Here is a 26,254-nt window from a genome sequence, read left to right on the forward strand (position 1 = left end):
TTTTTTCTTTTATACTTTATTGTATGATTAATTAAAATCTTGCAATATGTAGACAATAGTTCCTATTATAAAATCCAGCTTTAAAAAGGAAGAAAAAAGTAATTAAAACATGGTTAAAACATTCTTTCATATTATAAAATAGATTGGACTTAATAATACTGTTTCATAATACTATTTACATATTATATACATCATACGTTACATTTCAATTTGACTGATCTAACTTTGTTCTTAGTATTATTAAAAACTTTACAAAAGCTGGGGTCAATAGTATATCGTCAGTATGAAGACATCTTATCAGTGCTTGTCTACAACTCCCTATTTCTTGTTATTTAAAATGTCTCCTAAGTATAGATTTTTTTTTTTTTTACAATTTGTAAAGTGTGAAAATACCCGTGGGTGTCTAGGCGCTGTGGACCGCGAGCAAAACCAAAGACTATAGACTATTGGCTGAATAGCCATGTTTTTGTAATTTTCCTAAAGGCAAGTAGGGTCGGGCTAGATTTGATGTGTATTGGAAGGGAATTCCATAGCTTGGCTGTGGCGACAGTGAATCATCTGTCACCCCATGAGACTGTCTTGGTGCGGGGGACCCTTAGCAGGTTTGCTGTGGATGACAGTAGAGTCCTGTTAGGGATGTAAGCACCCAAGGCATCCTTCAAGAAGATAGGTCCGGAGCTTTGATGATTCTGGCCAGGTCCGACATAGATATTAAATAGTGTCGGACTCAGTGATGATCCTTGTGGCATGCCAAAAGGGAGGGCAACACTTTAAAGTTTCAGTTTCAGACATACACAGCAGGTGAATAATATTCTCTTCTCCTTGTTTACATAAGCGGCAGACCATCAATTTCTCTTTTATGAATATTTGTTTGGTCTTCAGGGACCATGGGATTTCAAGATATGGTTGCACTTTCATCTTGGTGTAACCATTCATTAAAGGCCATGCATGTTTTCTTTTTACAAAAGAGGCTTTATCCAAAAGGAGTGATAAGTGTTTTGTTGTATTATTAATAGCTTTTTTAAATGAATCTATTTTTATTGTCCTTTCCCAGATCGAGTTTGCGGAGTACTCATCTAGTGCAGCCTGAAGGTATTTCCAGGCCTGGGATTTCCAGTTTGTGTTTATTTCCTGCCCCAATAGTTTAGACATTTGAGGCCATATTATCAAGAAGGGCGAAAACATTATTGCCCATTTAGCGGCAGGAAACTGCTGCTAAAGCGGCGATAAGGGGCTTGAAAATATGCCCTTGTGAATTCCCATAGAAACCAAGGTTCTGGTGTGAACCTGGGCCCTGAGTTTACATTATCCATTTTTATTGTTTTCCACACTTTTATAAATTAGCCTTTTTGTGTAAATAATTGGTTAGTTATACAAATTCCAATCACATCTGTGCAGGTGATGCATTATGAGGCAGATAAAAGAGGGTTTAATATTTTTTTATAACAGCATTATTAATAGTTACCGAGTCTTTTCCACACAATGCTTCACAACCATATGTTAAAGTTGGCAAGAGTTTTGCTGATATTACTTTTAGAAATTGTGGTAAGATTTCTGCAAGGTCCTAAAAGCAGATAGCAGGGTATTTGCTTTCCTTTGCATATCGATCTTATGTGGATGAAATGTTCCTTTGTCATCAAATAATACTCCCAAGTATTTATATGTTCTTCCTTGCTCTAGTTGTGACTTATCCAGGATCCATTTATACTTGTATTTTAACCTTAAATTTTTGTTAACCTCCATAATTTTTGTCTTTATTTAAGTTATAGCCATTGTATTTTCATTAGAGTATCTTGATAACCTGTTTATCAGGCGTTGCAGCCCGACCTTTGTTTGGCTAAGTAAGATAACTTCATCTGCATACATCAGGTTTGATATCGGAGTATTAGCTAGTTTAGGCGGATAGGCATTCACCTCATCCAGTGCTTGCGTTAGGTCTGCTATGAACAAATTAAAAAGTAGTGGGGCCAGTACACACCCTTGCTTTAGGCCTGTAGTAGTTGGAATTTCTTTAGTTACAGACGAACCATCTCCCATCCAGGCTTTGATTCAAGTATCAGAGTAGAGGGGTTGGATTGATGTTAAAAGGGAGAATGGTATGCCTTCTTCCTTCAGCTTTTGCCACAAGAGAGGTCTATGAGCACAATCGAAAGCCGTTTTAAAATCCACAAAAAAAAATACAGGGGTTGTTTCTTTGCGATACATTTATCCACTAACACTGATACCACAAGTATATTTCCCCTGACCTGAGAGCCCTGAACTGGCTGCCTTTTGAAGCCAGAATTAATCTGAAAATCGCCTGCATCACGCACAAGGCTGTCCACCTGAGCTCACCCGGATACCTCGCCCAAAAGCTGACGATTTCCGGGGGCTCTAGAAACACCAGAGGCACAAACAACCTCCTGCTAAAGCCCCAAAGATTCCGCAAGGAAAAAACGTATAAACGATCTTTCTCAGGAATGGCACCCAGGATCTGGAACTCACTCCCCCCTGAAATCAGACTCATCTCCTCTACCATGCTTTTTAAGAAAGAAGTAAAAGCTCTCCTCATGGCTAAATACACTTGAATTATTACTGGGGATGATATTTACAGACGGTGTACCATACAGTTTTACTAATCTTTTTTGCATTTTTGTATGATGCGTGTTATTGACCTGCCTGAGTGTTTACGCTATCAATTATTATTACTTGTATCATTATTGATGTATCTGGCTGACTATGCTCCCACATGTATCCTCCCCACCCCAATTGCTATTTACTCACACGTTGTTCCTTTCGTCTGTAAAGCGCTCTGATATCTGTAAAGATCTTGTTCGCGCTATATAAAACTTTCGAAATAAATAAATAAATAAATATTTGTTGTAGTGCCTAATCCTTGTATAAATCCTGTTTGATTTAGAGGGATTATCTGTTTCTCCTTTACCCATTCAGATAGATTTGATAATAATACACCTGCAAATAGATTAGCATCAGTATCTTGAAGAGTAATTAGTCAGTAATTTTCAGGCTAGGCCCAGTCTCCATTTTTAGGTCTCGACCCTCGCAACGCGCATGCGTTGCATAGGACAGAGACCTGTAGCCATCACAACAGCTTTGGGGGCAAAGACGTGCACACGTTGCCTTGCTTCCAAAGCAACTCGTGCACATCTTGGCAATTTCCTTTCGGGAGCGCGCGGCACCATATGGTGGCGCCATATGGTCGCACGCTCCCGAAAGGGAATCGCCCATGCCCCCTCCCCCTGCTGCCACTTTCACTGCCGCGCGGCTGTACTGCCGCGCGGCCAATGCTTGTTTTTTTAAGCGTTTGAGGTCGCAGCACCCGATATGCTGCCAGGAGCAGCTGCTGCTATCAGCACGCCTCGGCTTCTTGGCTGCCCCCTCCACCAGCCAGTGTGCGCTTGCCTCCTCTATTGGCACCCTCCCTCGCACGAGGCGGGCTTAGGGTCAATCTTAGCGAGCGGGAGCATGCCCTTGCTGTTCTGCTTCTCGAACGCTCCTCTGCCGTGTCGCACGGCTCCGGGTATGAAGTGCTGATCCAAAAGTTCCTCGGCTTGTAAGGAGACCAGATCGACATGCATCGCAAATTCTTCTTGCAGCTCCCCTCCCTCGCCTTCCCGGGGCGAGAGGTGTTCCCACAAAATCAACGATAGTGCCTTTTCAGGTGCAAATCGGTGGCCATCATACAGGTATTCATATGCCTGCTTGTCCATCCAAGGTGCATTGTATGCTCCTGGTCAGTGCACTGTCCAGTCCAAATCTCGACTGCCCACCTGCATTAAGTATCCCTTTAGCCTCCAGTCTGTATAATCTCAGTGTCCGCAGGTTCATCGTTGCGCCCTCCAGTCCAGCTGTGCGCATCTGGATCTCTGTGCTCGTGTCTCTGAAGAATGCGGTCCCCAGGCAGCGCTGATGCCCGCACAGTGCCAAGGTGATGGGGGCTGTGATCACCCGATGTGGTCTGTTTACTGTTTGTAGTTGAGCGCAACATGGCACATTTGGTGAAAAAACACGCGTTCCAATGAATCTTCAGTCTCTGTCTGCCAATTCTGATTGGGCTGCTGTAGGATCGTGTTGCTTTCTTCTCATAAACTTAGCAATAATTGTGTCTGTGTGTAGGAAGTGATGGAAACAGTCGGCTTAAAGCCACGTATGTAGCACAGTGTTTTAAGAAGCATAAATGAGACCTGCTCATGACTTTATTCTTGGTCGTCAGTGGGAACCAGCTTATGAGGACACAGGGCACGGTCATCTTTACAAATAATTGTCATGTCTATATCCACAAAGTATTAAACTTCCTTCATTCGTTTTAGGGCCGTATTAGCAGATGTTTCAAGTTCATACACTATTTTGCCACACGTCTAGGCCAAGAAGATATTGCTGTAACTAAATAGTCAGTAAAACATCTAAGAGGGCTCGCAAAACAAATAAAATGTGTCGTCTGTATAAGCAGTAGCTCTTATTCTGTCACACTATTCAATAGATTCCCTGTGAGAAAACAAAATGCCTGAAAAATGGACTAGAAGAGCTCTAGTATCACGCATTACGAGTGACAATCCGACATTTGGAATTTGGGTTCAGCTCATACACCACATTGATTGTCACACCTGTTGGGAATAGACGCTCTCCTTAGTTTTTCTATTCAGCGCTCATCTGGGGCATAGCAACGCTGGCCTTCCCATCACAGGAGAAAACAACCCAGAGACCCTTCTATTGAAGAGCACAGACGTATCTCAGCTGTGCTCTACTAATTGGGAACAATATGTTTTCTGCATTTAATCTGGATACCTTTATATACGATGTATTTTGTGCCACTGAAGTTCATTACTCTTTTAATGAGACTTTGCTCTTATTTTGAACTGTTTTCAAGCTTACAACGATATCTGATTAATTAAAATCACCAAGCAAGTATGTGGCTTAACGGCTAGGACGTTCAACCTCAAATCTGGGGAACCGGGTTCGAGTCTCGGCAAACGACGCTCAACATCACAATCTCCCCGTGCCTAACAAAAATAAATGCGTCCTTGTGTAAAACAACTGGTGCTCATGTAAAGGCTATGCTACCTTCGGGTCAAGCTCTTGCTATATAAAATAAAAAAATAAGCAAAAGTTGTGTGACATTATTGGCTGCGATATACTTAAGTATGCTTTTTACTACTTATTTACATTTGAAAACACACATATTCGCGCAAAAAAGCAGAACCCCAGTAAAACATGTTTTTCCAAGAAGGCTAATTGGCAGGGGAGAAATGGAGTTGGTGAAAGAGTCTTACTTGTGCTGCAGCAGTTGTTTCCAGTGCTTCAGAGGGCCGGGCTTGGCTCTGCCGATCTCCGCTGCACCAGCAGCTAAGGGCCGGGCTTTGCTCCGCTTCCTCCCCCGGCCGGGCTTGGCTCCGCCAGGCCCCTCCCACCCCCGTGACCAGCAGTGGGCGTCAGAGGCAAGCGCCAGGAGGCGCATAAAGGCTCCCTCGGTGCTGAGTCCAAGGGAGTCTTACTTGTGCTGCAGCAGTTGTTTCCAGTGCTTCAGAGGGCCGGGCTTGGCTCCGCCGATCTCCGCTGCACCAGCAGCTAAGGGCCGGGCTTTGCTCCGCTTCCTCCCCCGGCTGGGCTTGGCTCCGCCGGGCCCCTCCCACCCCCGTGACCAGCAGTGGGCGTCAGAGGCAAACGCCAGGAGGCGCATAAAGACTCCGTCATCCCGCGGGACGAAGCCCGGGCAAAGGGCGGGCCGTCCGGGGCCGACGGAGGCTGGGCTGGGCCACGGACTTTGGCTTTTTGAACTTCATCCTAAAACTGTGAGACTCTTTTTATATATTACGGTATCTGTTTTTACGCACGTGTATTGTTTAGTAGTTACTGGGTCTAAGTATGTCTAAACTTAGATCGGCTAAAACCCCCCTAGTGACAAGCACAATGGATAACTACCTGGTCAAAGTAGTGAGTAAAATCAATAAAGAAAGGCGTCTTTCATTAAATCGGATAAGCCCTCCGGCCTCACCTACTTTAATGTCCAATCCCATAGATATTTCTGTTCCGGATCTCAACTGCACCCAGGGTTCCCATTTAATAACCAGTAATGAAATAGACGCCCCTTTAGTGTTGAGCCAAATAGTCCTAGATAACACCCAGGACACTTCACCACAACCCTCCCCAATATCTTCGCCAGTACCATCTCCGGTACAACGCGTAGTTAGGGCGTGTAGGAAGTTACCTTCCAAGCGTGGGGGGAATAGGAAAACTAAGAGAGTTGGCTCTTCACCTATAACTGTAGGGGGAGAAAATGAGTCCTCAAATAACACCGAGGTGGCCAAGTTGAACTCCGAACAATTTGACTAGTTGGCCAGTCTCATTGAATCTAAATTAGATCTCTTGATTAAACCCCTTATGGCCAAATTAGATCAGGTCTCAAAAGAATTATCCAGATTGGGTGGCCTATTAAATTCTCAATTAGGTATGGCAAATAAGAGTATTCAAGGTGGAAATAACACAAAGTTGCGGCTGCTACTCGTAATGGGGGTAATGGGAGTTCACAACCTGTATCATCTACACAATCTGTATCAGACTCCCAACTTACCCCTGTAACGGCATCTGCCGCTCTACCCCCCCCCCTCCCCCCCTTTAGTTACTCAACCACCCCTAACGACCCTGAGAGATCAACCTATTTTGACAGGGGGGCACAACAGTGAGGGGAGAAGGGAGATAAATAGAAGACCTTCAGTTAATCTACCCCCAGAATGTGCTCCATATATAGTGGTATTAACTAATGTACCTGGGGTGGATTCTCATCTTTCTGAGTTGGGGTCAGAATCTCAAGAATCTTTGAAAAATAAATCAGTGTCATGGCTGAATAAAAACTGTGGGTTCCCATTGTCCTCTGATGATATAATATCAACTCGTAGAGTCAGTTGGATAGGAAACTCGAGGAAAAATTCCAGGGAGGATTGCATTATTAACTTCAGGCATCCACAGCATTTTGCCACAGTCTTGCTTAGAGCGGCTTCTTTGCCAATTGTTGACAACACTGTATGTGCTCGCCCCCTTGGTTTTTTCTATAATCAACATGGCAATACCCCACACTTAGATACTACCTTCCCTAAGTTAGTTCCATCTCTACTTAGACGTGGCTGTAATATACCTCAGCAAACTGGAAATTACCCTGCGAATAGAATGGACTCATTTTATTACAGGCTGACCGGGCCAAATAGTCATTTTGATCATCCACTCCCACTGACCAATCGATATTCCCCCGCTAACATCCCTGGAGGAAAATGATTGACTGTCAAATGTCCCGAGGAACAATGTACAGCCTTCACATTCTTCCTGCAGGATCATGACATGGAATATTGCTGGAATTAAGGACAAAGTAGGGAATGAAATTTGGATCAATTATTTAAAAACTTATGACATTATAGCGTTCCAAGAGACCTGGGACCTGATGGATAGTTTCTCTTTGGATGGGTACAGTCACTTTTGCATTCCAGCAACCTGCAGTACGGCAGGTAGAGCTAGGGGTGGCCTAGTGAGCTTATTTAAACTTGATCTAAAGGGCTCTTTAACTCTGTGTAACTCAGGATGTCAAAATTGTCTAATTGTAGAATTATCTTCTCCTGACATTCCTAAGATTCTATTTATTAATTTCTACAATTCACGTGCTAATGAGTTAACTAGTTTTAATTTAGATTACATGGAGAAATTTTTGTCAGTCTATAGAAGTAATGTGAATGCTTTTGAAATAATCCTCCTAGGGGACTTTAACATTCATCCCTGCAACCAACCATGTGCCAATACAGAAGAGGAGAGCCCCCCTTATTCTTCTCCAATTCATCTTGAACACTCTAAACGGGGTGAGGCCCTCGAAAACTTTTTGGCAAGATGGAATCTTTATGAGTCTGGATGCGGGGAAGGTGGTTCTAGGACCCCTACTTTTAAAGGGACAGTTAATGGTACTGTCATTGATTATATTTTCATGTCTTCTTTTCTTTTATGTAAGGTTTTATTGTATAAAACTGAGGTCTCGGTCTTCAGTGATCATAACCCGGTGTCAGTAAACAAAATATATACTGACCTTCTAAATTTAAAAAATGTGACATTCAAGGGAAGCCTAAATGCGATCGCTAAAGAGCAAGGTCGCAGGTTAAAATGGTCCAAAATAGTTCCTGAAACCTTCCTGCAGGATGTATTGGGCAAGGTTGAAGACGATGTGGCCATATGTTTAGAGAAGGAGGCTCAAAATATCCATGTGGTCATCGCCTTTGATAACATTTGTAGACAAATCAATCAAAGCCTACTTGCTGGTCCCAGTCGGATAAAACACAATGGGAAAAGATGTTTTAATAAAAGATGCTCTGGGGCACACGCACGGTTACTTAAGGCTCTGAAGGCTACCCCTAAAGATAGAGTCGAAATAGCAAGTCTGAGGTCCGCATACAAGAAAGCTATTTCGGACCGAAAAAATTAGCTGAAAGAAGAGGCCTGGTTGCAACTACTTGCTCCTGAGACTTTAAAAAATAGTGGGCAGTTTTGGAAAATCGTTAACCACTATTCTCGGCTGAGGATAATTCTATTCTAGAAACAAATATCCCGGATGAGAACTGGATTTCACATTTTAGGAAAATCTACTCAACCCCAGATTCAGAAAAACAGATTAATGTATTTTCTAGCTCTGAGGGCTTACATGTGATTTTTGAAGAGACAGAGGTAGAAAAAGCGATTGAACAGACCCTAAAAAATAAGGCTCCAGGATCCGACGGGGTTCCCTCAGATGTTTTTAAATGTGCGCCAAACTTTTGGACTAAAATCCTGTGTAGTGTTTTTAACGCCCTCAATCAAAATAATATTCCGGAGTCTTGGAAAAAATCTATTATCATTCCAGTCTTTAAGAAGGGAGATAGGCAGGACCCCTCCTGTTATAGACCTATCTCCCTAATAGAATCCTCAGTAAAAAAATTTAGGACGAGTTATTTTGCACAAATTAACGGTTTGGCTCAACGATAGAGGGGTTTTGTCGAACCTGCAATATGGGTTTAGATCAAAAAGGAGTACATTAGACCAGTGTCTCAACCTGCAATTGCTTTTAGATAAATACACCAAGGCTAAAGAGGGGTCAATGTACCTGGGGTTCATGGACCTCTCATCAGCATTTGACCTTGTAAATAGGTCTAAACTATGGCAAATTTTACTTGACATGGGATTAGATCGGGCCTTAGTAAACCTCCTGGCTGATTTACACTCTGGCTTATTGGCATCTGTCCGGGTTACCACTCAGGGGCGATGTTCTAGCCATTTTAACTCAGAACGGGGGTCAGGCAAGGGTGTATCCTGTCCCCCCTTCTTTTTACAGTATATATTGATGCCCTAGAATCTGTATTAAAGGAGGCAACCCTTGACATACCGCGTATAGGGGAACTTGGTATTCCAGTCCTACATGTGACCGAAAACAAATTTCTGAGATCAGTTCTCTCTGTCCCACAGTCCACTCCCTCATACACTATTCACTCTGAATTGGGGGTAGGGTTTATTTCTGACATGATAAGAATGGCTCCCGTAATATGCTGGATGAAGTCCCGGTTGAACCAGGAAATCTCCTTGAACCATATTATCATGAAAGATTGTCTCTCATTAGAAAAGTCCTGTAAGATTCAGTGGTTGACATATATTAAAAGTACCTTTTTTAAACTATGGAGACTGGAGCTTTTTTCCTCCCCAGAAATAATAACTTCAAGGGACATCACACAAATTAAGGGAGCCATGGCAGAGCTGATGTCTTTGGAAAGAGAGGAAATAGAGCTCAGAACACCCATCGTAAGGGCTAATCTAATTGTTGCTAGTTCACACGGCCCAGAAATGTATCTTACCCTTGTGAACCGCCCTTACCACAGGTTTTTTTTAACTCGCTTCCGTTTTAATTTGATCCACTTGAATCTTGGTCATTTTCCAAATTGGAGCACTTTCGATAATGCACTGCCGTGTTCTTGCGACAACTTTTCCACTCAGAACACATTGCATTTCCTGATGTTCTGTGGGCATTTCACGAAACCTAGAATGAAATATCTGGTCCCCATACTTAGGGAGGCGGGGTTTCTACTAGTCAAGCCCGCTCTCTTGTACTTGCAATTACTAAAGACGCCCCGGACCATTTTTCATGTTGCTAGTTTTTTAGTGAGTGCTGTGAGAATTAAGAAGAGGAGGATGACTATTGGTACATAAATGTTTAGGGTTGTATTTTCCAAGGATGTTTTTACTGTATAATTGACTGCTAGGGCAAATAATTTGGTATGTTTTTATTCTATTTATTGTGATTTTTAAGTCATGAAAGCACTGAGAACACCTTAATTGGTTTTATATTAATATTATGTGTAAATAATGTATTCAATGTGAGTGTTGTTTTGTACCATTGTCTTTTTATGATATTGATTTATCGAAATAAAGTATTCTGACTGACTGACTGAGTAATCATCGATGTCGGTTATTGATCATGGATGACACCTCTTCAGGTTAGTACATATCAGCAAATGAACACTGCTTTCTAAAACTCAATTAAAGTGTACAATTTGAAATACCCCGAAGCTATATGCAGCAATTGAACCAATGAAACAAAATTTTAGCACATAAGAAAATTCTGGCAAGTTGACCACAGATTTAAATCCGTTGTTTCACAGTGGTATCTCAATAATATGTCCAGCTTTGGAAACCTGAATGTTCTCCAGCCAGATAAGGGAACATGATAGTTCCCTTGTGAATGGATCTGTTCTATTTAATCTCAGCCACCATTTCTTAAGTCTCTACTGGGTTTATTAATCCTCTGATGATGTAAAACCACGAGGGGCATAAGATGCTGTGGCAGAACTTTGTTCAGAGGATATTTCATTCTTTGAGGATTAACCAAAATAATCTCTTAATACCTCCAGGGTGCCTGATTGTGACCAATCGAGTGCAGCAGCCTATGTATGCACCTGAGTAATGGAAGTTGGGCATCCAGAGGTCACAAACACAGTCTTGGCTTTTAAATACGATTTTTGAAGTAATACCGAGATTGAGGCCAGCAAGGCATACAGCTCTGGAGTTTTTTCATAGTGAACACTAGCCTGCATACTTTAGAAACAAGCATTGGCATAGCCAATAGGTCTCTCGCCTTTGGGACCTTATTAGTGTTTAGCCATGCAACACTTGATGTTGTTGCACCAAGGATATTGTGCTGGACAACTAAACACTTATAAGGAACCAAAGGTGAGACCTATTGGCTATGCCAATGCTTGTTTTCCTTGCACTAGCGTCACTGGTTTTGACCTGGTGAAATTTGTGTAGAGGAGAAAGCACTGAGATTTTACACAATTTTATGCACATCTTGTAATGATGGTTTTGGCACAAACCCAGTTTGCATCTGAATTGGCATTAGCAGAACCAATAGAAGGAGAGGTGAGAGAACACAGAGTAAATCCAACCAAACAAGCAAGAATGCGTCAACAAAACGAAAAAAGTTCAGCGTCTGTCAATTAGAGCAATATTACTTATGTCAACCAAACAATCCATACCGAGATGAAGTGACCGTATTTCTTCAAAAACACGTTTATTAATCATGTTAATAAAAGGAATAAAACCAGACATAATACTGGTAAAAAAATAACTCCAGACCCCAACCCTGTCGTAGTAACACCTGGTGTTAGTCAGCTGTAAACCTTTCTGATGATCTTACGACAGCAACCACTGTCTGAAACACTGAAAAATGTTTAATACCTTAATGCCCGTCACAGGAAATGTGCACCGGGCAAAGGAAAGTTTGAGAGCATCTCTGGAAGAACATGGCTGTATTGCAAGTTTAATGAGCAGTCCTTAAAGCGTTGGCTCGTGCGCAACCAAATTATTGCGGCTGGCCCAAAATACATCCGTTGCTGGGTCACAATAATGATTTTGTCCCTACCAAAATTCCATTTTAATGATCTTTTCACCTGCCAACATGATGCTATAACTTTATTGGAACTAGGCCAAACAATATTTAGCTAATAGATCGCAAAATTAAATGTTGAAATTCATACAACGTTAAAGTGCTTCACACATTGGCCCTAAAACTTAAGCAAAAAGTGCTAGTTCACGAACGTTAGTCCGTCCTTGAGTTGGCAAATCTTGTAAAAACATGTTATTGCACCCAGCCTCCGAATAAGAAAGTGCTAGTGTTTGAACCTTGGGCATATGTTAAGTATTAATCTTATGAGAACATATTATTATGACCAGCAGGAAGTCATATCCTACACCCACGCACAGACACTCTCTCTCATTTTGTGGTAAAAACATCACATTTGTGAGATTCGTTATTAATAAGAACCTATTCCATAGCTTGAGCAGAGAAGTTTCATTTTTGCTTGGGGCTTAGTTCCCGCGTTACAAAACCATGTAAATCAATAAATGAACATTTTGGCTCAGGACTGAGGGTCATTCTCGTCCTTACATGTTTCTGAGAACAAGGTTAACGTGTATCCCTGCGCCTGAGAAAGAGAGTACATTAGATTTGAAGGGATTTGTCTTGGGTGACTGTCTATGGTTCTGAGGGCAAGAAACTGTCTTTTTGTGCTAGACCAGCAGACACGAAAATGGCAGAATCTCCTCTCTGCCTTTCCTCCACTTCCCCTAACATCTCACCCGCCCATCCGAGAACACTCTTACCTATCCACTTGGGGGTGTGGTCTCAAGTTCCACACCGTGAGTAAGAGGAGGCAGGTACTTTCCACAGATAATGAGCAAGCCCCAACGCACAGCGGCTCACCTAGGATTTGAAGAGGAGACAGAACTATCCAGTCAACCACACACACAACCACAACCACACATACAACCAAACACACAACCACACACACAACCACAACACCACACACACAACCACACACACAACTACACACACAACTACAACCACCCACACAATCACACACAACCACACACACAACCACACCATCAGTGCACACTTTCACCAGGCACAGACACCATCAGTTGTCAGTGCACGCTTTCACCGGGCACAAACACCACCACCCGTCAGTGCACGCTTTCACCGGGCACAAATACCACCAGCCGTCAGTGCACATTTTCACCAGACACACACCACCAGACGTCAGTGCACGCTTTTACCAGGCACACAGACACCACCAGCCATCCGTGCACGCTTTCACCAGGCACACACAAACCACCAGCCTAATAATAGAACAATTTGGTAGTGGTGCTTCCCATGTGGGAATAACCGCACCTACACTTATTATGTTCAAATACACAGTACTGCTGGGTTTACAATATGAGATGAAACATCAGGTCAAGACGGAGTGCTGCATGGACCACTGTCACTCACTATTAGGGGTGACTTTTGCCAAAAGATTGGCAAATCTAAATATGCAAAAGAAGGGGTCAAGAAGAGCACAATCCTAAGAACAAATAAACAAAAGTGACTTATTAATCGCAACAATTTGTGCAGCGAATAGTAACATAAGTCCAGTTCCAAATGTCGTGGAGTCTTTATACTTGGACAGGATAACAGACCAAAAAGTTCATATTATAATTCCATTTATTCAAAAGGACTTCATGAGAATGGTTAGAACATCAGACAAAAACAGCCAACACGTGTTTCGTTGGTACAACCAATCAGTACCACGACTTTCTCAAGGCTAAACAGATGAGTGACCATAATAAGTCGAGGCCTTCTGTGTAGACTAAAATATGACTCTGGTGTCATAAACCAAAAGTTGAATATAATGAAGATGAGCACCGGAACAATGTCTCCTACGTGTATTCAGAACTCAGACACAGTTGTCTTGAGCGGAGACAGTCCCACTCCGTCCGGTATGACCGACTAAATAGTCGATGTGAACTGGTAGTAATCCACTATGACCAAATAATACATGATTGAAGTAGCAAGAACAAAGTGTGGTATTTTGAGACCAAAGAAGTAATAAAACATGAGCCCCGACAAAGAATAGTAAGAACAACAGCCACAGATAGGGAGCTGGTGTAGGTCTACGACGGTATTTCAAAAGAAACAGGCCGCAGAGAATCTACGGACTGAAGCACAGCCACAGGATATCTAAGGGCTGGAGATAAACGCACGGGTCTGCATGATAACGCGACCGAAAAAGCCAGGCTTTTGCGAACCCGTTTGCGCATGCAAAAACCAATAAGGGTATGTACCATACCAAAATAGCGAGTCACAATTTATTTGCGACTCGCTATTTTTGAATTTCGAATCGCTATTTGGAAGTGGCTTTCCCTTCCTACTAGGGAGCGTAACCCCATGTACAAATGATTTGCAAATGCAGGGGAAAATATGTTTTGAAGGGCAGGCAGTGGTCTCTGGGACCACTGCCTGCCCTTAAAAATTGAAATGAAAACGTTTCATTTAAATATTTTTTTAATGCAGCCCGTTTTCCTTTAAGGAAAACGGGCTGCATTAAAAAAAAAATGCTTTATTTAAAAGCAGTCCCAGACATTGTGGTCTGCTGAGCCCAGCAGGCCACCATACCTGGGAGGGCCTGCCATTCCCAATGGGATCGCAAATTGCGAAAGGCTCATTAATATTCATGAGCCTCTCAATTTGCGACCCCATTGGGAATCGCTCACAGTGTGTTACACACTGTTGTACATCCAAAATAGTGCCTCGCAAATTGCGAGTCGAAAAAGACTCGCAATTTGCGAGGCGCTATTTTGGGCGTTGTACATTTGGCCCTATGTCTTTTACACATGTGTTGTGGAGTGGAATGGATGTGTGTGGTGGAATGATGGGGGTTGGATTGGAATTGTGTAGCGTTTTATTGTGTGATATGGTGTGCAGTGGAACAGGGTCAGATTGGGATCACAATTAGGCCCGGGCACTCCTAAAAAAAAAAAAAATAAATAAAATGGCACACATTCCTGGATCGTGACCTTTAATGAAACACCAATTGATTAGTCTCATTGGACACATGTTTATAGAAATGTTTGGTCACTTTAGTATTTTAAAGCATATAGAGCCAGTAACTTGGGTAAAAACTAGAAGCATTGAATTTTGGGCAGGCGGGTTAGGTGAAATGTAATAGTCCAAGGGCCACAACACCTGATCTGATTGATACTTTAATATCCTGGCTGGTACGAAAATGACAAAAATTACACGAATCTGGTATTTTTCCCTCTAATTAGTATGTGTTTTAAACAGTAAACGTAAGGCAAATGCACTTTATATGGATTTCTAAAGCTGCTTTAATGATCCGTGACTGATCGTCAAATTAACAAAGGCAGAAAAGCCATGTTAAAGAGGAATAAGCTTTTTCTTTTATATAAAGTTTATCTTTAATTACCATGGTCTGGCGTTTGCAGAATTTTAAAACATGAACCATGGCCGGTTGTTTTTGTAACTTTTTTTTGTAATTTTATATAGTGTGAACTGGTACCAAGGGCATTGGATCTATTTACATGAGCACCAGTTGTGATGGAGGAGATCACATTTTTTATTTTTCGGCCTTGGGAGATTAAGTGATTTGCCCAGAATCACAGAATGTTGAGCAAACGCCGGGACACCAACATAGTTCTCAAGTTCCAAACTTAGCAGCTCTGTTCAAGGTAGACTCAGAGATAGGCCTATTCAAACACACAGGCGCCCGCCCCACCTTACACTCATCCCAGAAAGACACTGGGGCTGAGGTGACAACACCTGGCCCCTAGCATAGCCCCTGTATACTCTCTCTGTCCTCGTCCACCAAGGCCTGAATGTGATGTGATGACCCAAAGGCGGAGGGCCAGGGGAAAGACAGTGCTTTTGGGCTTGGTCGAACCCAAGGGGGGGTGAGGTGAGAATGACCCTACAGTAAGAGCAACAACTGGTCCCCAGGGAGGCCGCTCCCCCCCCCTGCACAGCCCACTATAACCTCAAGGCTATGGCCTGGCAGAGGTGGAAGGAAGCAAAGAACAAAGCTTCTGGGCCAGTCTCGGAGGTGGAGGGGCATTGGGGGCTGACGTGAAGATCGCCCAAAGGCCTTATCACGTGACACTGAACACCCCCAGCAAGGCTGCTTTACTCTTTCCGTCCATGTCTCTGTTTGGCAGCCCGGCTGGAGAGAAGAAATACTGCTTTTGGGTGTCTGTGCAGCTCCCCATGGGGCTAAACTGAAGTCTGCAACTGCAGGACTGGTGACACAAGTCCCTACCCTGACAGTCAGCTGCCTTACAATACAGCGCCTGGTTGGGAGGCTGGCGAAGATAGCAAGGCTGTGTGGTACGGGTGACAGAGGACTTAAAAAAAACAGCCCACAGGTGACTGTTAGGTACCGGCCCATCGTCCAATGCCCGACTGCCCGCCTTCTCAATCCGACCCTGCAGTGGAATTGTGGAATTATGTGGATAGTAATTATGTGTTATTGAGTTTAATGGAATTTGGTGGAGTGGGATTGTGTGTCATGGAGTGTAATTATGTGCCATTGCATTTTTTCTTGTGGTATGTAGTGGAGTTTAATTATGTGTTGACTTGAATTATGTGGTTTAGTGTCAAATTATGTGGTGTAGAGTGGAAATGTGTCGAGTTGGTGCTGCACGGCTCCGGTTGGTCCTGGTGTCTTCACACTCAGTGGGAGATAGATCTGACCTTCGAAAGCATGAGTACCTTCTCCTGGTCATCTGTGGCATCGTTCGGGCTGGGGAGGTGCAAGCCGGTGGACCGGACTCTGCTTGCCGGGGCCTGCGAATTACCTCCTTTACCTCTTTTGCCTCCTTTACTCCAAAGAGACAGCAGGCAATTTTCAAAGTGCTGGCAGGCTACCCAAGGCTTTGGTAGTCCTTCAGCTCAAAGGACGAGTCACTCTGTCTTGATTATCGAGAGAGGGCTGAGGACTGGCAGGATTTCATGCCGAGGTGCACCGGTCTGCTGCAGTTCTCGCCAGGAAATTACTCTTCTTTGTCCTTCTCTTGATCCGTTGAATCTGAGTTCTTGGGTTAAGGGGTGCCACCTAAATACTCAATTTAGGGGCATTTACGGGGATTACAGGTAGTTGCCAATGGGCTAACTACCTTTAGGGTGCCTACACCCTCTATATGACCACTTCCTGTGGGAAGTGAGCATACCCCTGACCCTAAGGATAACTCCGTCCGAAACAACATGTAGAAATCTGAAAAGTGGGTCCCACATCAGCTGGCTCACCCTGGGGTAATGCTGGCTGAATGTGGGCACACCTCCCAGTCTTACTAATTTTCCAGTCAGTCTTGTTGTCAAAAATTGGGGTCAGGGTAGGGAGGTGGGCACCTCCACTATCTGGAGAGTCCATAGGTTGCATATCAAAGGCGGCAGGGCCTTTGTAGCTTCCTACCCTGGTATGCCCATCCTGCTTGGAGGATGTGTGAATAACTCTGCCCAGAGCAGGCTTTGTTCCTGGCCTCCAAGAGCGAAGGCTCTCACCTGAGGAGGTCAGATATCTATCTATGTTAGCTGGCTGGTCAAGACCAGTCAACACAGTAGTAGTCGGAAGGTTTTCAGGGGACACCTTTAAGTTGCTCTCTGGGTGCATTTATTAATAAATCCAACACTGGCTTCAGTGTGAATTTATTAAGACGAGGCGTTTGATACCAAACAACTTGGGTTACAAAGCCATCATGTAGCTGGGGAACTCATAATCACGAGTGTCCAGCCATGTACATTTCATGGCTTCCCTGTGCACTTGTAATTCTCTCTGGTGAATTTAGATATAACGGCAACACATCTAATTAGGCAGATATGCCCACTCATGGGTATTGCGCACCCTTCCTTAAGGCTGTACGCCTGCAGTAGGGTTCACTTACCCATACCACATGTACTAGCAGGCATGGCACACAAGGATGTGTGGTATAAACGAATGACCATTCATTCGATATCTGGCTGCATTGCGTGAATCACATTTTCCACATCATCAAAATTGTGCACACATATGTAGAATTACACCATTACATTCTAAACATAGTTTAATGTTTTAAACAATTGTTAGTATGGTATGCCACATTTAAACAATTCAAAACTTTTTCAATCAATTATCATAATGCTCATTGTGTTTCACAAAACTATACTTGATCAAAGAAAGATGAAGAAAAGGCGATTTTCGAAATCACAAAGTTCTTCGACACCCAAAAAATAGTTATGCTCAATGCATTTCGGGATAATGAATCCCTTCTTCAGGGACCTCTGTGGATACAAAGTGATAAAATGTTTTCGATTAATAATACTTTTATAAATACACAGAAATAGCTGTTTTCACACATAGGAAGAATACGAATTACATGGCAGTGTGAGGCCAAAATTGAGCATGAGAAGTACTGAAGAAAGATTAGAAACCAGGGTGGCGAAAACATTAAAGAAACCCTGATGTGGACCCGAAAAGCCTTAAAAGATGTGTGCAAGAAATTTAACTAAATAACTTAATGTAATGAACCACTTAGAGCCCCAAGAAGACAACTGATAGCACCCTGAATACTGTAGAAAATGCGAACATAAATGGATTACTAGGATGTCAACCTCGATATTTAAAAACGCTGTCACAAAACTCAGTAAGTCTGCACAGATGTGCCTAGAATAATGGATGTCAAACAAAACAACACCTGCATGTTAAAAGTGCAATCTACCACTAATCCTGAAAACAGCGTCTGTACAACCAAATCAAAATACCTGGGACTAGGTGAAGTCACAAAGACGCCTGTACTCGCCACAACCCGAAGTTAAATGAAGGCAACTAAACTTGGTGATACTGCCAATCCACTCAGAAATGGTGCGAATGAGCTGCCCCAAATTAACGCTGGAATCTGGTGTAATGAAGAAAGACAAGGTGCATGAAAACGTGAAAAGGACCCCATACTCGTGTAAATACCTTAAGTACTGTGTAGTTGCTAGTACCTGAGTCATATGTTTAAAGCCCGCCGGAAGTAGCTAGCTTCTCCACCGCCCGTCACTGATGCTCAAAAATGTTCTAAAGAGAGGAACGAGAAATATTGTGACACTGTACTGTCCATACAACCAATTGATTATGAACTCCCCCGAGCTAAACTCTTACCCGACGCTAGTGCTGTCTCCTCCACCAAACCTCCGTTCTGACGCCGAGCTTACAAGCTGATATCACAGTACACATGCTTATATCCAAGAAAATGTAACGAGGTAAACCAAGGACTGTAGAAACCCTCTACATGGTCCTCGACATCTTAAACAAGCATTGGCATAGCCAATAGGTCTCGGCTTGGGGACCTTATAAGTATTTAGTTATGCAGCACAATATCCTTGGTGCGACAACATCAACTGTTGCATGGCTAAACACTTATAAGGTCCCAAAGGCGAGACCTATTGGCTATGCCAATGCTTGTTTTCTTTCCTAGTATCCCAGGTGGGAACTCACCATGCTAAAAAAAAAACGCCCTCTGAGAAAAAAATGATCGGAGGAGAAAAGGCAAGCGTATGGCTAATGGTGCTACCTGTCAGCCGAGGGGGGCTCATGGCCTGCTCCAGCCAGGGGCCCGGGGTGATACCTCTGGGAAGCGGCTGGGAGGCGGGCAGGGGGAGAGGCCAGCTTGAATCTTTGTGCTATCTGTGGACTTTCCCATTTAGAGCGTGGCCTGCCTCTCCTCGGCCTGAACCCTATTCATTGTCAGGCCGTCTGATGCCCCTAATTCTAATTCCTTTCCCATGGAAACGGGCATCGCCCGGCAAAAATGCAGCATACCCAGATAAGGCCAGATTATTCTGCCAAAAAAAACCCACACAGCATCTGGTCACTTCTGAGCAAGTTTTAGCGCCTGTTTCCTTCACGCCATCCATGGGGAAGTCTGTGTTCCCGTTCAGCAGCATGTTCGTGACTGGAAAATGACAGGCAGAGCAGAACGCAGGGCACAGAAATAAAAAAAAAAAGCCATTTCACTGGGCACTTCAGATGTACCGAGGACAGACAGAACTTTCGCTCCACTCTGTCTGGCTTTTGTCAGTTTATCTTCCAATGTATAAGGACACTGCATACTGTTCTTCTATGCCCTATTATTTTTAGGTCTCACTGGCGTGGGCTGCGCGCATGCACAGTCTTGCTGGCGTGGGCTGCGCCCATGCGCAGTCTCGCTGGCGAGATTTTATGTTTTTGATGATCTTTCAATAACGGGCTTTATGCTCCGCCCCTCTTTCCCATTGGCCGGCATCACCGTTTATGCTAAACGGTGGCCATCCATTGGGAAAGAGCATTCTGTGACGTAGACTTTTCTCTTTTTGAGACGGCCCACTTAGACGGTCTTGTCTGCCTTCCTTCTGATGTAAAAGGTTTCTTATCTTTATGGGGCCAAACACATGGCCCCATAAAGATAAGAAACCTTTTACGCCAGAAGGAAAGCAGGCAAGCCCATCCAAGTGGGCCGGCTCAGAAAAGAGAAAGTCTGTCATAACCACGGCTGCTTGGAAAGCCTCTTGTGGATGCCTGTGTCTTCCCCACAGCATTCCCTGCAGTTATGCACTATAATGCTTCTTGTGGTTGCCTGGTTGTGGGTCGGCTGGGGCACTTCTACTTAAGCACCACTTTCCAAACTGTTCCGACCGCTGCTTCACTTCTGTTGCACAGAGAGCCCTTCGATGGCCCCCGGCTCCTCTCATGAGGTGGTGGGCGCTGGGGGGTCTTGTGTATGACACTCTTCAGGTGGGTCTGCGAAGTGCATCCTCCGCGTCTGGATCGGCGATGGAGGACCGCCGATTCCTCCGCCATCTCAGAAGCCACTTGATTCCTCCGTGATGCGGTGCCCCGGCGGCTGTCTGTGTGGTGTTAACACCAACAAAAGTCTGCGGAGAACTTCAGAAACCATGGGGAACAGCTGTTGCTGCCATTGTTTATACAGGATCTTCGGACACAGAGACCCAAGAGGAGAGAAGACGCCACCGCTGCTGAAAGGGTCACCCGCCCGTCACTCGGCTCTCGGCCTTCTGTTCCTGGACAGGCCGGCCTGTAACACATCACCCTCTACGCTCGCCCTGAGTAAGGCCTCCTGCTGCCCCGAGCTCACAGATGAGAACAGGGAGCATGCAGAGATGAAGGCCAGCACCAGTGGCACCCTTGTACCGGCTCTCAAGGGCTGGGAGGCTGACCTTGAGGCAATGTGTCGGGTGGAAATAGTATTCTGGCCCCAGTCCCCGTACACAGAGCCTGTGAAACCCGATGACCATGGCATGGCCTTCCAGACATTCAGACCGGAAGAACCCATGACAGCAGATGACCAAGTTTCTGCCGGCTGTGGCGCTTCCCCAATTAATGAAGAGTACAGTCACGGGACGCTGCCAGGGGACATTGTTGCCACTGTACAGACTGCGCGTGAGAGCCCTCTAGTCTCCGGTGGTGGGGGCAACATGAAATCTGTCGACTCACTCATACTTGGAGCACCTGAAGGACAGACAGACGCCATCAGCAAGAACAGCAAGACGCAGACCACTGCAGGAAGCAGGACTGGCGGGCCTGGCAGTCCAGGGGAAGTGTGCCAGGAGAGAGCGGTGGGCTCCGGGACATCCTTGCCTGGAGTAGATGGCTTGGCATTGAGCACGTCTGGACTGGGCACGTGGCTATCCGAGGAGGGCCAGGATCAGAAGACACTTCCTCTTGCCCAGATCTCCTAGTATTTACCTTTGGCTTTTGGCTTTTACTCATTTACACTGCGGGTGCTGTCCCCTCAGCGCTTTTGTGTTGGCTGTATGGATGCAGCATTATAGGCCAGCCCTGATCGTGATCTAAGAACAACAAGGAGTCCTGTTACATTGATTGAGCAGCATGCCGCTTCTGTGATGGAGTATAGCCTTTGTACCATAGATTTTAAATAGCATCTGTTCTTTTCATTGGGTTTGGCGCCAACAAACAGCAGCATGCACTTCAGAGCACCTTTCTGGAGGTAAACGGCTCAGCAGCTGAGAGGTACTTCCCATGACGAAATGTATTGCTTGCAACCCACTCACTACTGAAAATCTCAACTATCATTGATCGATAGTAACACCAGGTACCCCAACATAGTGACACTGTTAAAAGTCCCGTCTACTTTGTTGCACAACTATAAAACGGTCTTATTCCCTTGAAAACAAAAAAAAACCAGTTCACATGAAGTGAGATGGCCACAGTAGTAAATGCCGATTGTACGTTTGTGGAAGGCTTGAAAAAGCGAGTAAGATGGTGTCTGCAAACTGCTGTGTGCCGCTGAGTTTGTCAGGTCTGTTCATATATGCTTAGTCCAGTGTTCCATTATTGGGTTTTCATTAAACAAACCATTGATTTGTAGGAGTTGTGCACTTTGCTTCATTTATTAATAATAATAATAATAATCTTTATTCGGCATATAAGAATATGACCGTAAAAGAAGCACCTTAGCATATACATACATCAGGCAAAAGCAGTTTTCATAAAAAAGTAGCTGCATACACATTAAAACTAACTTTGTATAATGTCGTGGTCCCCCATTTTCTCATGGTTTCATAGTGCATCCAACAAGTTTCACTTTAAAATTAAGAAACATATAAACAATGAAACTTTGGTCTAGTTTCATTTGGTCTAATTTGACTGATGAACTTATAGCAGTGGTTTAAAAGGAAGGTTAAGGAAATGGATACAGGTTTTACAGCGTGCAAGGAGTGTCTGGCAACAATCAGTGTGATGTGTTAGACCTAGGGAGATGCAGGTACTTAATTGCAGTATGACATGTTCGTGGTTACAGCAGAGAGGCCAAGGAAGGAATGGGCATGCAAATGTGCATTGTATTGTTTCCTACAGGGAATCATTCCAATGAGGAAAAGGGTTAGATGGCGATTAGTATTTCAACATACACAGGGTGATTTCTGCTAGGATGAGTCAGTGATTGAATGTGCATTGACACTCTACTACTTTTCCACCTCAGTTGCGCGGGTAAATACTAACTGGGCATGAAAGCCGGGTTCACACTAATATGAGGAAAGCATCCTTCCACACGGCCCATATTCAGTCACATGTTCACTTCTACAGAAGTAAAGCTCAATTCTGCCAGGGGGCTGCAGGAGTGCGAGAGCGCTCCTATAAATACAGAATGTGATAGTAAATACAGAACGCCGATCACATGCAGTGTGCCCCACTGCTTCTTCATGATGTATACACTGTAAGTGTAACTGTGCTGCGCCTAGACACGCGGGGCCGTACCACGATGGGCCAAGCGCTATCCTGCCTTGGGTAGTGCCTAAAGTTCAGACACATACTTGGGTATTTCTCCGGGCTAATGCTTGACCTTTAGACAGAACAAGTCGCAAACATCGAGCCAGTACCGGCTCACTGTTTCCGACTTGTTCTGTTTAAAGTTAATGCGTTAACTCGGAGAAATTCGTGTTGTATGTTTGAACTTTAGCCTTCTCACACACAAAAAGCTGTTGAAATGGCCCCTGGTGGTCTCAAGCCCCCGTTCCTTTTTTTCATCTCAAGCTACGCCGCCTCGTTACTATTTTACCTTGTGTCTTTATTGGGCGGGCTGCTTGGCATGAGTTTGTTTCAAGACACCATTATAAGTGTCTATTAACTTTTCATCTGAGACGGACCCCACACTGTCTCGGTGTTAACCCTTACTTACATTTTAAGTTTCTGAAATGCTTAACTCACAATTTCTTCGACCTCGTCTGCTGGGGCGCTCTTGCATATCCTCACCCCTTCCAGTGTAAACATGTTCCAGTGTTGTTCCGGAGGGTCCTTTCTTCTCTGCCACCTGGTCCTACTATCCCCCCTGTGCCGTGCCAGTCGATCTCTGAACAGCATACCCAGATATTTGTGAAGTCCTCGGACCTGCCACCCACCCGTCACTTACAATGCAAACTCCATTGTTCAGGCCTGTATTTTATGCTTCAGCTCCTTAAAGCCGCATTCATTGACTTTGCCCAATGCCCCTTAAAGTCTGCCTTCGTACTATGTCCTACTACTTTTGTGCTTGACAAGCAGTACCCATAAATCTGCCAGTTGGGTACACTACCTCTTGGAGGATGAACTCCACCTTGACAGCAAGAAGTTCTGTGTTTATCGAGAGCTAAACATTTTCTGCAGCAAATCGAGAAAACCCTTTCTGGGATTGCTAGTGGAGGTGGTGGCTTCGGGTGTAGGGCGAGGTGGTTTTAACCAGGCAAGCAAATGGAGGTGAATGGTTTGAGTTAGGTAGAGAGGGTGTCCAGATTTGCAAGTGGGGGTGATGGTTTGAGGTAGGCAGAGGGGATGTACAGACCTGCAAGTGGAGATGATGGTTTGAGTTAGGCATAGGGGGTGTGCAGACTTGCAAGTGGAGGAGATGGTTTGAGCTAGGCAGATGGGTTGTGAAAACTTGCAAGTGGAGTTGATAGTTTGAGATAGGCAGAGGGGTTGTGCAGACTTGCAAGTGAAGGTGATGGTTTGAGCTAGGTTGAAGGGATGTCCAAACTTGCAAATGAAGGTGATGGTTTGTGGTAGGTAGGTGTCCAGACTTGCTAATGGAGGTGATGGCTTGGGATGTAGGGGAGACCGTTTCAGCTTTTATTTATTTATTTGGGTTTTTTGTAGCGCAAACTAGACCCAAAGGCATCCGAGCACTTTAGAAGAATTACATAAAGATTGATTACAAGAGCTATAACCACAGGGTACGGCTTTACAAGAATTACATGTGCACTACTCTCTACTACAAACTCACTCTCTACTACTCACTCTATACTACTCTCTACTACTCACTCTCTACTACTCACTTTACTACTCTACTATTCACTCTACTACTCTCTACTATTCACTCTACTAGTCTCTACTACTCACTCTCTACTACTCTCGACTACTCACTCTACTACTCTCTACTATTCACTCTCTACTACTCACTCTCTATTTGTTTATTTATTTATTTGAAGAGTTTTATAAAGCGCAAACAAGATCCTAGCGGATATCAGAGCGCTATACAAACAGTAAATGTTACATATACAAGCCATAAGAAATAGATCAACACAGCAATACAAAGAATATAAAAAGAAAAACAATATAGTTATATTTGGCATCATTAAGTGTCTTGTGGTTGAGAGCTTATCTGTCTTTCGTCCTATTGATTCAGCAGACCAAACTCATGTGTATTTGGCCATGAGGATGGATTTAACGTCCTTTTTAAAAGCAATAGTGGACGGGTTAAGTCTGATTTCAGGGGGTAAGGCATTCCAAATTCTGGGTGCCATCCCAGAGAAGGATCTATTCTAGTTTTTTTTCTTATGGAACTTTTGTGGTTTCAGGAGTAATTTTTCCGCATTTCTTGAGGGTCTGGTACCACCAGAGATCGTCAGTTTCTGTGCCAGGTAACTGGGGGTCTTTTGATGTAAGGCTCTGTGCGACATGCATGCAATTTTCAGTTGAATTCTCGCATCTAGAGGTAACCAGTTAGGGATTGAAGGTCCGGGGATATGTGGGAAATACATTTAGATCCAGTTATGAGTCTTGCTGCAGTGTTTATTGAGGCTCTAAGGGGTGCAGTTGATGCTTTGGGCAATCCACAAAGGGTGACGCAACCGTATTCCACTCTGGGTATAACCAGAGCTTATACTGCCTGCTTAAAGTCATTGTGTGGAGGGAAGGGTTTTAGTTTCCTCAATGTGTTTATCTGAAGGTTGGCTCCCTTTGTAGCATTACTGATATGTTTTTGCATGTTGAGGTTACTGTCTAAAGTTATTCCAAGTGACTTCGCTGAATCCACAATGATCGGTTGTACATTGAACGCCGTAATATGTTTGATCCAGTCTTGCAATTTCGGGATTTGGGCCGGTGGGGCTATTAGAAGAAATTTAGTTTTTAGGGCATTCAATTTAAGATGATTTTCTGCCAGCCACGTTTGTGCGTTTCTTAGAGCTGTGTTGAGTAGTTTGATGTCCTCTAAGGAGTGTATTTTGAGGTATAGCTGTGTATCGTCTGCATACATGTGGTATTGCACATTAGAGGTATGTAGAATTTCTGTTAGAGGTTCCAGGAAGAGATTAAACAGTGTTGGAGATAGTGCTGATCCTTGCGGTACCCCCAAGGTCACTGGGACTGGCTTGGATAGGGTGTTCTTGATTTTGAATTGTTGTGTCCGGTTTTGGAGAAACCACTACTACTCACTCTCTACTACTCTCTACTATTCACTCTCCACTACTCTTTACTATTCATTCTCTACTACTCACTCTCCACTACTCTCTACTACTCACTCTCTACTACTCACTATCTACAACTCACTACTATTCACTCTCTACTACTCATGCTCTACTCTCTACTACTCTCTACTACTACTCATTCTCTACTCTCTACTACTCACTACTATTGACTCTCTACAA

The 26,254-nt window shown here is 44.0% G+C and overlaps 1 protein-coding gene across 1 annotated transcript in view; it reads left to right on the forward strand.

The window, feature by feature from the left end:
- LOC144769770 (uncharacterized) overlaps positions 1-26,254 on the forward strand; it is an 87,493-nt gene that overhangs the window by 8,484 nt on the left and 52,755 nt on the right. The window lies entirely within an intron of this gene.

Source organism: Lissotriton helveticus, chromosome 7 (assembly GCF_964261635.1).
Source record: "Lissotriton helveticus chromosome 7, aLisHel1.1, whole genome shotgun sequence".
Lineage (NCBI taxonomy): Eukaryota > Metazoa > Chordata > Amphibia > Caudata > Salamandridae > Lissotriton > Lissotriton helveticus.